An 11,280-nucleotide genomic window follows, 5' to 3' on the forward strand; every position below is an offset into this window, starting at 1 on the left:
GAGTTCAAATACTTAGAAAGTCCTTTCAGTGTGCGATTTCTCCAAGGCTTCCTAAGATACATGGACCCAAGTGGGAACTTATTCCTGCAGGAATTCCTGCACCATCAATGCAACTTGTCACTGACCTCAGTGACGTAGGATCCAGCTTTGAGAACTTCAGGTTATGCTGAAATTTTCCAGTGGTGGATCAATGCAAAACAGGACTGGAAGTGATGTTCAAAGGTCATTTGGTCCTTCCTGTCCCATTGTCCCATTGACGTCAGTGCACAAAGTTGGATATATGAATAAGTCTCTGGAGGATTCACCAACACAGTCGCATGTTTGGAGGCTCAAACTGATATGTCATTGCAAAGTCTAAAAATGTCACACTATCTAAAGGCAAAAAAAAAACCCACAATAATCTGTATTGTGCAGAGGGGCTGCGTGCTTGGGTTCTATAGGGATGTTTGAAATCCCAGCTCCACTATGCAGCTGTTTAAAACAATCAGACATAAATGGACATTTTTGCGCTGTGACTGTTCTTCGAGCTGTGGCACTGGTTAGAATCAAGGTGAGATAATGTTTTGAGCTACTAATCTAAATGACAAATACCTTTTTTTTTCTTTCTTTCTTTTTTTTTTTTTTTTTTTCCTCCTAATAGAACTACACAAAGAAGCCAGGAAGGAAGTTTTAGAGTTTCCATGCTGAGAGTTACAGCCACTTTCAGTTCAGCATTCCCTATAGAGGAAGCCAGGATTGACTCTTGTGAGATGCTACATTTTTAGCCTGGGAAATATGTGACTGTATATTTACACAATGCCTGTTAGTTGACTTGAATACAATAAAAAACTCTATATCTTTCCAAATTCACATTGGAATCTATGTCAGCTCTTTGTACAGAGTAAAAGAGTTGCGTAAATGGTTGCATTCAGCTTTGGCCAGAAATTGTAATGCTTTAAAACTTACTACAGAACCCATGACAGTTCCTTTTATAAGTTAACAGGAAGAACATAATGTCTTTGCAATGAATTTCCCATATGCTTAGACATCAGAAATGATGCACTTGGATTGCTCCCTTCCCTATATGGGAAGGTTTCCCTCTTGTCTAAGTGGCTTTTTCTGCAGCAACTGCAATCTCCAATAAACTTTTCAAACTTGCCGATCTTTGGATTTTCCCATTTGTTCTTCCGTGTTGGTCACAATTTATTGCTAGTAAGTGTTTATGTAAATGAAATGTCTCCAGTTGCAGGGGCTCACTGATATTAAGAATTAAGGTCAGTAGATAATTGGAATTGAAAAAAAAAGTTTGTTTTTAAAGATAAAATCAGATTGTTTTTGGAGGAAAGACACTAGTTTTCTAGGGGAACTCGGCTGCTCAGCAAGGTTTAAGTCTAATCCTGACCAGAGAAGTCAGAAAATCACTCCCAGCTGACGGGAGGCTGGGTATGGGAACAGACTCTTCAGCAGGGTCTGTGGTAATAGGACAAGGAGAAATGGTTTCAAACTTAAAGACTGGATATTTAGGTCCTTACATCCTTTTGGATATAAAGAAAAAGATTTTACAGTGAGGATGGTGAGGGTGGTGTCCAGGAACATTTGGCCCAGGGAGGTGGTGGGTGCCTCAACCGCGGAGACATTCAAGGTCAAGCTAGATCATGCTCTGAGCAACCCAGTCTAACTGAGGATGTTCCTGTTCATTGCAGGGGAGTTAGAGTAGGTGATCTTTAAAAGTTCCTTCCAACTCTAAGGATTCTATGATTCTATGATGCAGAAGGTCTGGAAAGTCTTCTCTGGAGATATTCAAGACCTGCCTGGACACCTACTTGGGTGACCCAGTGTGGGGAACCTGCTTTGGAAGGGGGGTTGGACTCGATGATCTCTGGAGTTCCCTTCCAACCCCTACGATTCTATGATTCTGTGATTCTGTGAAAGTCAGAGATTGCACACTAACATATAATGTGACTTCATTACACATGCATAGTTCAGCTAAGACCTAGTACTGAAAGCAAGTGTGAATCCCTTCTTTGCTTGGATTAAAGGGCTGAGGGACTGCTCAAGGGGAGCTCATCTGGCTGAGCTGAGGACAGCAAGGCAGAGCTTGTGGTCCTGGACTGAGCACTGTCAATCTGTCAGTGATGACTGGAAATCTGTGCACATGCTCTCCATGATTGCAGTATTCTGCTCCCCCTCTGTATTTACCTCTTGCAGTAGATTGGTCTTACAGTGGATGGTGAGCTTGTTGCTGGGAATTGCTTCCTGCTGTGCATGGGAAAGAGCTCAAATCAAAGAATGGTTTGGGGGACAAAAGCATTGTTGAAAATGTCAAAACTGTTCAATACAGCAAATTGAGGTGTGAGGCTTGGATTTTCTCAATCATTCTGAAATCATAAGAGTATTTCCTTTGGTTGGTGGCAAACCCTTTGTCCTTGGGCAATGGCCAGTGAGTGCCAAAGTTTGGTCAGACTGTGGGGCAGCAGCTGTGTGACTGCATTGCATCTGATGGTGGAGACCCTGCACAAGGCCAGGGTGGGCTGAGGAAGGGAAGGCTTAAACCTGCTCTGTCTACTGTACACCTCTCCTCCACAGGACACTTCACAAGCTCAAACAGCAGTGAGACATAATCCTTCCCAGTGAGAGGAAGGATGCTCCAGGGCAGACCTGCAAGTGGCTGGAGCGCCCCAGAGATATGAAAGTGATGCTCCTCTACCAGTATGGCAACGCACAGGTGAAGCAGGTGGCTGCACAGGGCAGCGGAGATACGATCCATCCAACCTGTGGCCCAACATCTACATACAACAAATACATTTCATTCCAGATGTGAAATAGATGAGACCGATCCTGTCCTTTGTGTGCTGCAGTGATTGCATCATTAATGCCAATTGCACTCTGCAGTTACTCATGGATTTTAATATTATTGTCTTATGAACTGCAACTAATTAATCCTCTTGTTCCTCACAGCTCAGCAGACACTATTAAGGATCATCTGCATTTTTGTTTCACTTGAAGGAGCACAGTAGAGATTTCAGGAGGCTTGTCAGTGTAATTAGAGTAGTCAAGGTGCTGGAAACTGGTCACCCATCACTTGGAATCCGGGAATAGTTCTGGCTATGCATCTGTTATTCAGAGGAGTCACAGCGTAAAATTAATAGCTGTGAGCTGAAATGAGGATAAGTCTTGTTGTCTTTTGTTTGATGTGTCTCACTTTCTGAAGAGAGTCAGGGCCAACCTATTCCATTCACAGAGAGACACTGGCAGACACCGTCTGCCAGTCAGTTGTTGAGGTTTAGTTCAGAGAGACTGGCAGAAGGAGTCCTGAGTGCTGGAACATTTTGCTTTTCAATTATCTTATTTCTCTGCTATGACACTCTTACTTCCTACCAGGCTTCATGCCGAGGCAGGGTTGTTGCTCAATGCTGATCACCTGCTGTTTGAGGGAAATCGTATCTTTTTGACAGGTGATTTTTCCAATTCTGCATGCATGAACACAGACAGCTTCTCCATGGGCTGTGGTCACAGACGGCATACTGGCTGTCATACAGAAATGCACAATGAAGGCAACTATGTTGTTTTAAAAATGCTAGCTTAATCCACAGTTTAAAAAAGCTTTTCTTTTTAATCACTGCTCAGTCCGTAGCTCACTCACTGCAGCTCACCATCGCTGGGATTCAAGCAGCTTTTTTTGTCTGACCAGCAGTAAACTGCCTTTTGCTGTTTGGTCCAGAGTGAAGGTGCTGGGAGTTGTTCTGCTAAGTCTGATGCAGGTGACATATCTGCTAATTGCTCTTCCCAACATATTTTATTCATTTCAGTTCTTACCTGTATGTGTGATATTAAGGTCCAGTCTTGACTGCAATGGATTTTTCCTCTTTTTTTTTTTCCTACAATAGTCACAGTCCTGAGCCAGAATATCTGTGGTAGTAGAACTGTATGGCAGTTTGCACCTTGCAGCAGTGACATTGCAAAGTCTGCTCTAAATGTGGACTTTACTGGTGGATTTACCTGCTCTGCCAGCTGGTCACCTTGTCATGCTTTATGCTCCCATAGTGCTCGCATGGCAAATCCTGAAAAACAGCACTCTCACATAAATCCTATATCACAAATCCATAAAACCAAAGTGTTAACCAAACCACAAGACATAGTGATTTCCCAGAAGACATACTGTTGGCATCTATTTTATTTTTTAGCCTGGTGCAGCCCACTCCTGCAGAGGCTGGTTTTGTTCTGCTTCTTTCCAGTATCAACTCCATACCTACATCTGTGCTCTTGCTCTTTGCAACTCACTCTTTGCAGGAAGACTGCTATGCTGGCCAAAATGCAAGTTTTGCTGCTGCCATTTTTTTGGTATCTATAGTTTAGGATTTAAGAAAAAAACAAACAAACAAACAAAAAAAAAAAACAGAAAAACAAGTGAAGGAAATATATTTTTCTTGTACAGACTGTGCTGTCTGACATAACACAGCCGTATTTTGGCATACATTATAAAAATGTTTTTTTCCCTTCGTTATATCACTGTGCAGCCTAAGAATCTTCCCAGTGAAAGTTTCCATAGTGAGTGTAACTAATGGAGACAGGGAGGGTCTTGGAAGTCTGGAAAAGGACAAACATTCTGCATTTGAGTTGTGGAAGATACATTGTTTTCTGGTTTGGTAAGCTCTCAGCTGACTTTTAATCATTGGAAGGTTCCGGTCAAGTTATTAAGCTGGATTTACAACACATTAAATTGGGTTTATTCAGCACTGAACATAACAAAAATGTCTGATTTCCTGACAAGGTTCCTGACGTGGTGAATAGAAGAACTGTATTTATGTAATCTATCTCACTTAAGTACAGGTTTTGTCCATTTTTTCTATGAAATTCTGGTGATGTCTGTATAGAAAAGGTAAGAGCTTGGCAGTACCCAGCTAAAAAAAACTAAACTAAAAATCACTGAAGAAAAAAAGCAGATCTCAAGGAGAAACAGTGCATTTGTGTCAGAATGGAAGTATATTTCAGATATGAAAAGAACTTCCAAAATATTTTGACATTTTCAGTTTTTTTTTTTTGTTTTTTGTTTTTTTTTTTTTTTTTTTTGCTCAGGTTTGCTATTTACAGGTGATGTGTTTTTGGGAAAGATATTAACACTGCGGAGATTTTTCTGACTTTGTCACAACTCTTCTGAATTCCAAACACAGAGTAAATTGGTGTCGTGACAACAGTAAGAGAGATCCTTCCCCAGGTAAGTTGTCTCATCATTTGTATATAATATTTTCATCAGGGTTTTAAAACATCCATTAAATTTAGATGCTACTGATTCATTTATATGGTCAAACTTGTAATTTTTTTTTCCCAAAGAATGAAAGAAAATCCCTTCAATACTCATTGAAACCTGCTAACCAGGTTAGCAGCCATGAATAACCTCTCCACTTTGGGATATTCGTGTATAAATCAAACTGTACCAGATTTTCCTACTAATTGTATTTAGCTGGTTGTCCAACTTCTTCCTTCTGGTAAACATTCCCTCACAGTATGTCCAATATGTCCTTAATGAACTTTGCTCAAATGAAGAGCAATTTCAGTTTTCTGACTTCCATTTTCATTTAACTACTTTACATTTAAATATGTTACTGAGCATGAAAACAACCCATCTACCTCTGTAGCATTTTGCTAGGTTGTTTGAAACAGCTCATAGCTTGATACTTAACATTAATATGTAAGAGGTTGATGAATGGTTTATTCAAGAGCAGATTTTCACATCATGAAAGTGAAAAATGGAACAACTAGGATCAGCCAGAGAATGTTAATTTCCCCTCATGGTGGTTTCCCAGAATATATTCCCAATAACTGTGTAATTCCCACTACAATAAAAGTGCTTGGCTTTCATGGAGCTGGGGACTAAGGAGTTATTTGGGCTTCAAGTTCAAGATATTTCAAATGGTTGGTTTGCCTGAAAAGAAGTCAGAAATCTTCCAGACTCAAAAATTCATTACCCTGCCAAGTACATTGCCAAGAAAGAAGGTGGAGCATAAGATATGTTTGGAATGCACTCTTTTCATTGGTAAATTGCCTGTGAATTTAATCGATGTTGATGGCCTTCCATAGGATACTTTGATCTTAAAAATACACAGCTGGTAGAACAGCTAATTGGAATTTTTCGAAAGAGAGGTAGCTGACAAGGAACGTAGAAAGTCTTGTCATTTCTATTGTATTTGCTGTGCTGCGCAGCAAAAGGTGTAAAAGTGAAGTTAACACAGCCAGGTGAATTATCAAACCAACACAAGTGCATCTTTGTCTTTCATTGCCCCATATGAATTCTACAGAATTCCTTCAAAATGAGTGGCTGGGTACTGCCAAGCTCTTCTTCTGAAGTAGTAGCTCTAATCTGAGAAGATAACAATGTCTACCATAACATCTGGTAAGGAAGTAGGAGAGAGCAGATTTTCTGTGGTAAGGCAGGCTTCATTTGATAGGGATTAACTGAGTCAAAGCATCTGTGGGCCAAAGAGGAGAGGGAAGGAACTATTCAGGTTGATTCAAGACAGTTCACTTTATGAGCAAAGAGATTTTACTAAGCCACCCTGGAACACTGAGGTTGAGTAATTCATAGGAAATGTGTTTGAGGAAAAAAATTGTGGTTCTTTACATGAGACTTTCGTAATAAACTCAGGTCTTCGTCTCCTCTGGAGAGTGCTCAAATCACCACAGCTGGTAAGGTTTAGCTGCCTTACGAGTAACCTTATGAAGCCAAGAGTCTGTGTCCCACCCGAAAGAAAAGGGTGTGGGGAAACAAATAATTCCGAGTCAGCTTAACATTCCTCTCCTCCTGGAGAGAAGGGAGAATAAGCCTGGCCTTCACAAAGTAGGCTGAGTTCAGTTACTGGAGTGTCCTGCAGGTGTGATGACTTTGTGCTAAAAAACTGTTGATGGTGTGACCCTGCATCTGGAGTGGAGCTGTGCAGAGATAGCTGCAGATCTGGTAAGTGCATTTCACAGACTGATAAAAATTCAGACAAAAATGATCTGAGCGTACTTGTGGCCTGATCAGATTGATGCATTTTCTGTTTTATTGTGTTGCCTTAAGGTACACTCGATATAAATCAAGTTATTCATAGAACAGGATTCAATGCTAGCAGACTTGTCTTTTCTCATGGTTTGAATAAGTTGAACAAGAAAATTTGTTCTCTTTTTTTTCCATCCTTCCCACTCCCTCTCCTACACACAGAGTAGAAGTTACCCCAAAAGCAGAAAACTTGCCAGTGAGTTGTGAAAATAGCTTCTATATGTGCTTCTCATTTTATTATCTAAGAATCATTTATATACTTATTAAACTCTATATATTTTGATAGCAGATGTATCACAAATTGTAACACTATATATCTGGTCATGCAGCACTGAGATGCATGTAATAATGTTACTGAGAAAAGAGTAATCTCCAGTATTTAAAACGATGGCAGTAAGAATCCTGCAAGTGTATATATTGCTATTCTTTTATTCCCAGGTTTCATAACTGAGAGTAATACAGAGTATTTTGTTTCTGTTTCAGCCATGAAATGGTTTGCAGATTGAAAGAGACACAGAGAACTATAATGGATTTTTAAAATAATTGACATGTTCAATTAAGACTGTTATTTATGACCTTCAGTTCACACCTGAGCAGCTGCTATTTAGGACAGCTTCCAGGAAAGTCAGAGAGCAGCGCTGCACAGAGCCTAAGACATCTCAGTTTTTCAGCTTCTTGTGCTGTCCCTACAGTGAGGAGCTGGGGATCCACAAGGAGCTGGGAGGGGGTAGAACCAGGACAGCCAAAGGAACATCCCATTCCATGTGACACCATATGGAAAAACCATAAAACTAGGGGAGAGTTGATGGGGTGAGATGGCTTGGGGGCTGCTTAGAGGCTGGTCGGGCATTGGTCAGTAGATGATGAGCAATTGCAATGCATGTTTTGTTTTGTATATATATACACATATGTATAATAGTTTTATCCCACTATAAACATATTCTTGGCTTGAAATACGGCCTCTTCTTTTACTAGCAGTAAATGTTTGTAAATCCAGGCAAATAACATCTGTCATCCCTCAGTACTGCTGTACTTAAATGGCTCTGTCACTTCTCACTATTTTGCTATATGATGAATGCTGGCAGTGTAACATTTGGGCAACAGGCTCAAGTTTCAGAATATACTGAAAGCAAAACTTTTTGAAAGTAACTTTAAAAATCTATGTTTCTGCAAGGACAAACTTATGGGAAATTATACATTCACAAGTAAGTCTTCTGGTAGAATATGCATGCCTGGAAGCAAGGGACGTGTTCTTTGATTTTAACATCATAGCACTTATCATGCTAAGTATCATACCTAGTGGCAGTGAGTTCTCACTTAAAACAAATCACTGCCATCCGTTCCTTACTTGTCAGTGTCACCGATGCTGAAGGAAAATAAGGTCTTTTTGTTTTTTGTTTCTTTAAGCCTTGAAATTGTTCAAAAGAATCTGCAGATCAGAGTCCGCTGAGGAATTACTTCAGGCATTTCAGTCTCTATCAAGTATGAGTCTTCACAGAGCCTCTAAAATGCAACTTCATAGTGGTATCAAAGAACAAGTTTGTGTTAGCAAAGTAGAGTCATAAGAGTGCTTTCCCCAGTGCATTGTGGACAATAAGCACGGTTACATATCTTGCTTGATTAAATTAGTAAACATTCAAGTCTGAGGGTTGCTTCTGGAGGCAAGGACATCAACTTTCACAGTAAGAATCCCCCCAGGGCCTTGGAGATTTTTCTATCAGGAGGGAAATGAGCAGTGAGAGGAAGCGTTGTTGGCTGAGGCAAGTGAGGTGCTGGTGTCAGACAGCATGGGGGGATTCTTTCTCAGACAAGGAAACAAACAGCCTTTGGACCCTTAATGCATCACAGCAAGTCTGATAACAAGGTATTTTCTTTACATTGTTAGCAGTAACTTAAGGGCTCTATTGTAAAGAGCACGGTTTCACTCTGCTGATCTGACATGATACACTCCCTACTTGCTCTCTGTCTCCTGGATTCAGAACTTTTGCAGAGGTATAGGGAAGGTGCACTGAAATGACTCCAGGAGAAAGTTCCCACAATTGGGAGATTTGCCTTTCTCTAGTAGGACTCAGGAGATTGTTTTCCTTATTATGTATGATAGGTAGCATCAGTTTTACATTCTTCAAATCTTGCCTCTTTCACCTGGTGCACATCATGTAGATGAGGAGTTTCAGCTATGTTAACAGAACTGAAGCTGTGTGTTGTTTGTTTGTTTATTATTTCTGTCTACAATCTCAATAGGGTTGGTCACTGAAATCGAGATTTTTTTTTTTTTTTTTTTTTTCCAGCAAATGTTTTGTTCCCTGTACTCTGTGTGGTATATAATACCACTTCGTAAAGCTTCCTCTCCTGCTTCAGTATATAATTTGCATTAAGGTCACAAAAGGGAAGGACCACTGAGAGGAAGTAGAGCACTGTCATCTTCTTTGTAGACCTTTGTTATCATCTGATAACAATGACAGGGTGAGGGTCATCAGAGATTTGCTTTGCTTGGCCAAGAACTTTTTAGAGAACAGTGCTCATTTGAAACGATGTCCAAAGAGTCTTCAAAGGATGTTCTGTTTTTCAATAACAACATTCATAAATTAACTTTTAAAATAACTACATCAAATGTCACTGACCACCAGAGCGACTGGCAAATCATCCTGCAAATGCAGAGAAATGAAGCTGCACAAAGAAGGAAAATAATGTTTCTAAGAAGTATTGAATTAACAGTAGGAAGAGTCCTAGGATCTTTTTCTAGCTGTTTAGATTTTTATTAGCTTTTTTCTTTTTTCTTGAGGACTTCAGTGTTGGAAATAGAAACATTCCATAATGCTTCCATTCTCCTGTGAGTCTTCAGGGTCAATTTTGTAAACATTATCTCAGTTGATTGCAATAAAGATATTCAGAAGTCTACTTCCCCATTCAGGTTTGAAAATCAAGGACCTCATGGGGAAAGAAAATCTGATTCATTTGTTTATTAAAAGATAATCAAGGTCAGAGTGTGAATCCGGGACTTGGTGTTAAACCTGAGTAAAGTGGGAATTATACTTTTTTGATTTAATATATTCAGTGATTTTTTATTTTTTTTTTATCATTATGTTCATGATTTTGAGAGGAAGGACAGAAATTTATCAGCCAAAAATAACGCAGTCCTAATTTACATTAACTAATGTATGGTGATTTCCATAGACTAAAATAAGGCATGTATAAGCATGCTCACAAGGGAAGCAGGGGCAGCAATAGTTACTGCTGTTTTACTTGCCAAGTTAGTATTTAGCTATTGTCAGAAGACTTTGTTCTTGCCATTAATTTCACTGTCTCTAGATAAGATTTAATTTGAATAAAGTTTAGAGGGCTCTGGATGCAGACTTACGACTTCTATGACTCATTTATCATATTAAAGAATTGCGTCAGGTTTTGACACTTTTAATGCTAGTCACCAAGAAGATTTAAACTACTTTGATTTCCAGTCCATTCTGATTTAGACTTCTTACACATCTGTATTGTATTAATAAATGAACATAGAACTTGTGTTCCTTGAAATCTTTGTAACCCAGAAGTGATGAAGAACATGTATTTTACCTGATAGTTCTCATCAATTTTCAGAATGACAGAGCGAATTTGCTGATAAATGCAATGTTGATCTTGAAACTTTCAACAAATTATGTTAACCACTCACTTTTTCATGATTAGGAAGCAATACATCTCTGTGTATTTCTGCAGTACACCAATTTTTGGTTTTGAAGACTTGTGTTGAAATTTTTGGGTACTACCTGTAGCGTTAAAGCATTGTCTAGTAATGAAGACAGATCCTTCAAGGAAAGTAGTGTTCCTTTCAGTGTATGGATCCACATTTTCCTATAAACATGTTCAGATATCCTGGATTTTGAACCTGCGTACTTCTCTCGCTCTGCCTTTGTTGATTGTCACTGATTTCAGGTTGGATATCAGAAAAAAGTTCTTCACCAGATGGGAGTCAGGCACTGGAATATGCTCCCCAGGGAGTTCAAGGAGTGTTTGGACATTGCTCTGTCATGGGGTCTGATTTTATTTTTATTTGAGTGGCCCTGTGTGGAGACAGGAGTTGGACTTCCAACGTGGGTGATTCTGTGATTTACTGTGAAAATAATTCCTTTCTCCTTTGATTTGACTTCTCTGTTTTATATTTCCCTGCACTCTCTTCAGTTGGTTAATTTAACACCGTGACAATGTTTTCACTGCAGTAGGGCTCTCATGAGCTTCACCCAACAAACTGGCTGACAGTATCATGGAAAACAGCA

The sequence above is a fragment of the Tetrao urogallus genome, assembly GCF_951394365.1.
Source record: "Tetrao urogallus genome assembly, chromosome: 3".
Taxonomy (NCBI): Eukaryota; Metazoa; Chordata; class Aves; order Galliformes; family Phasianidae; genus Tetrao; species Tetrao urogallus.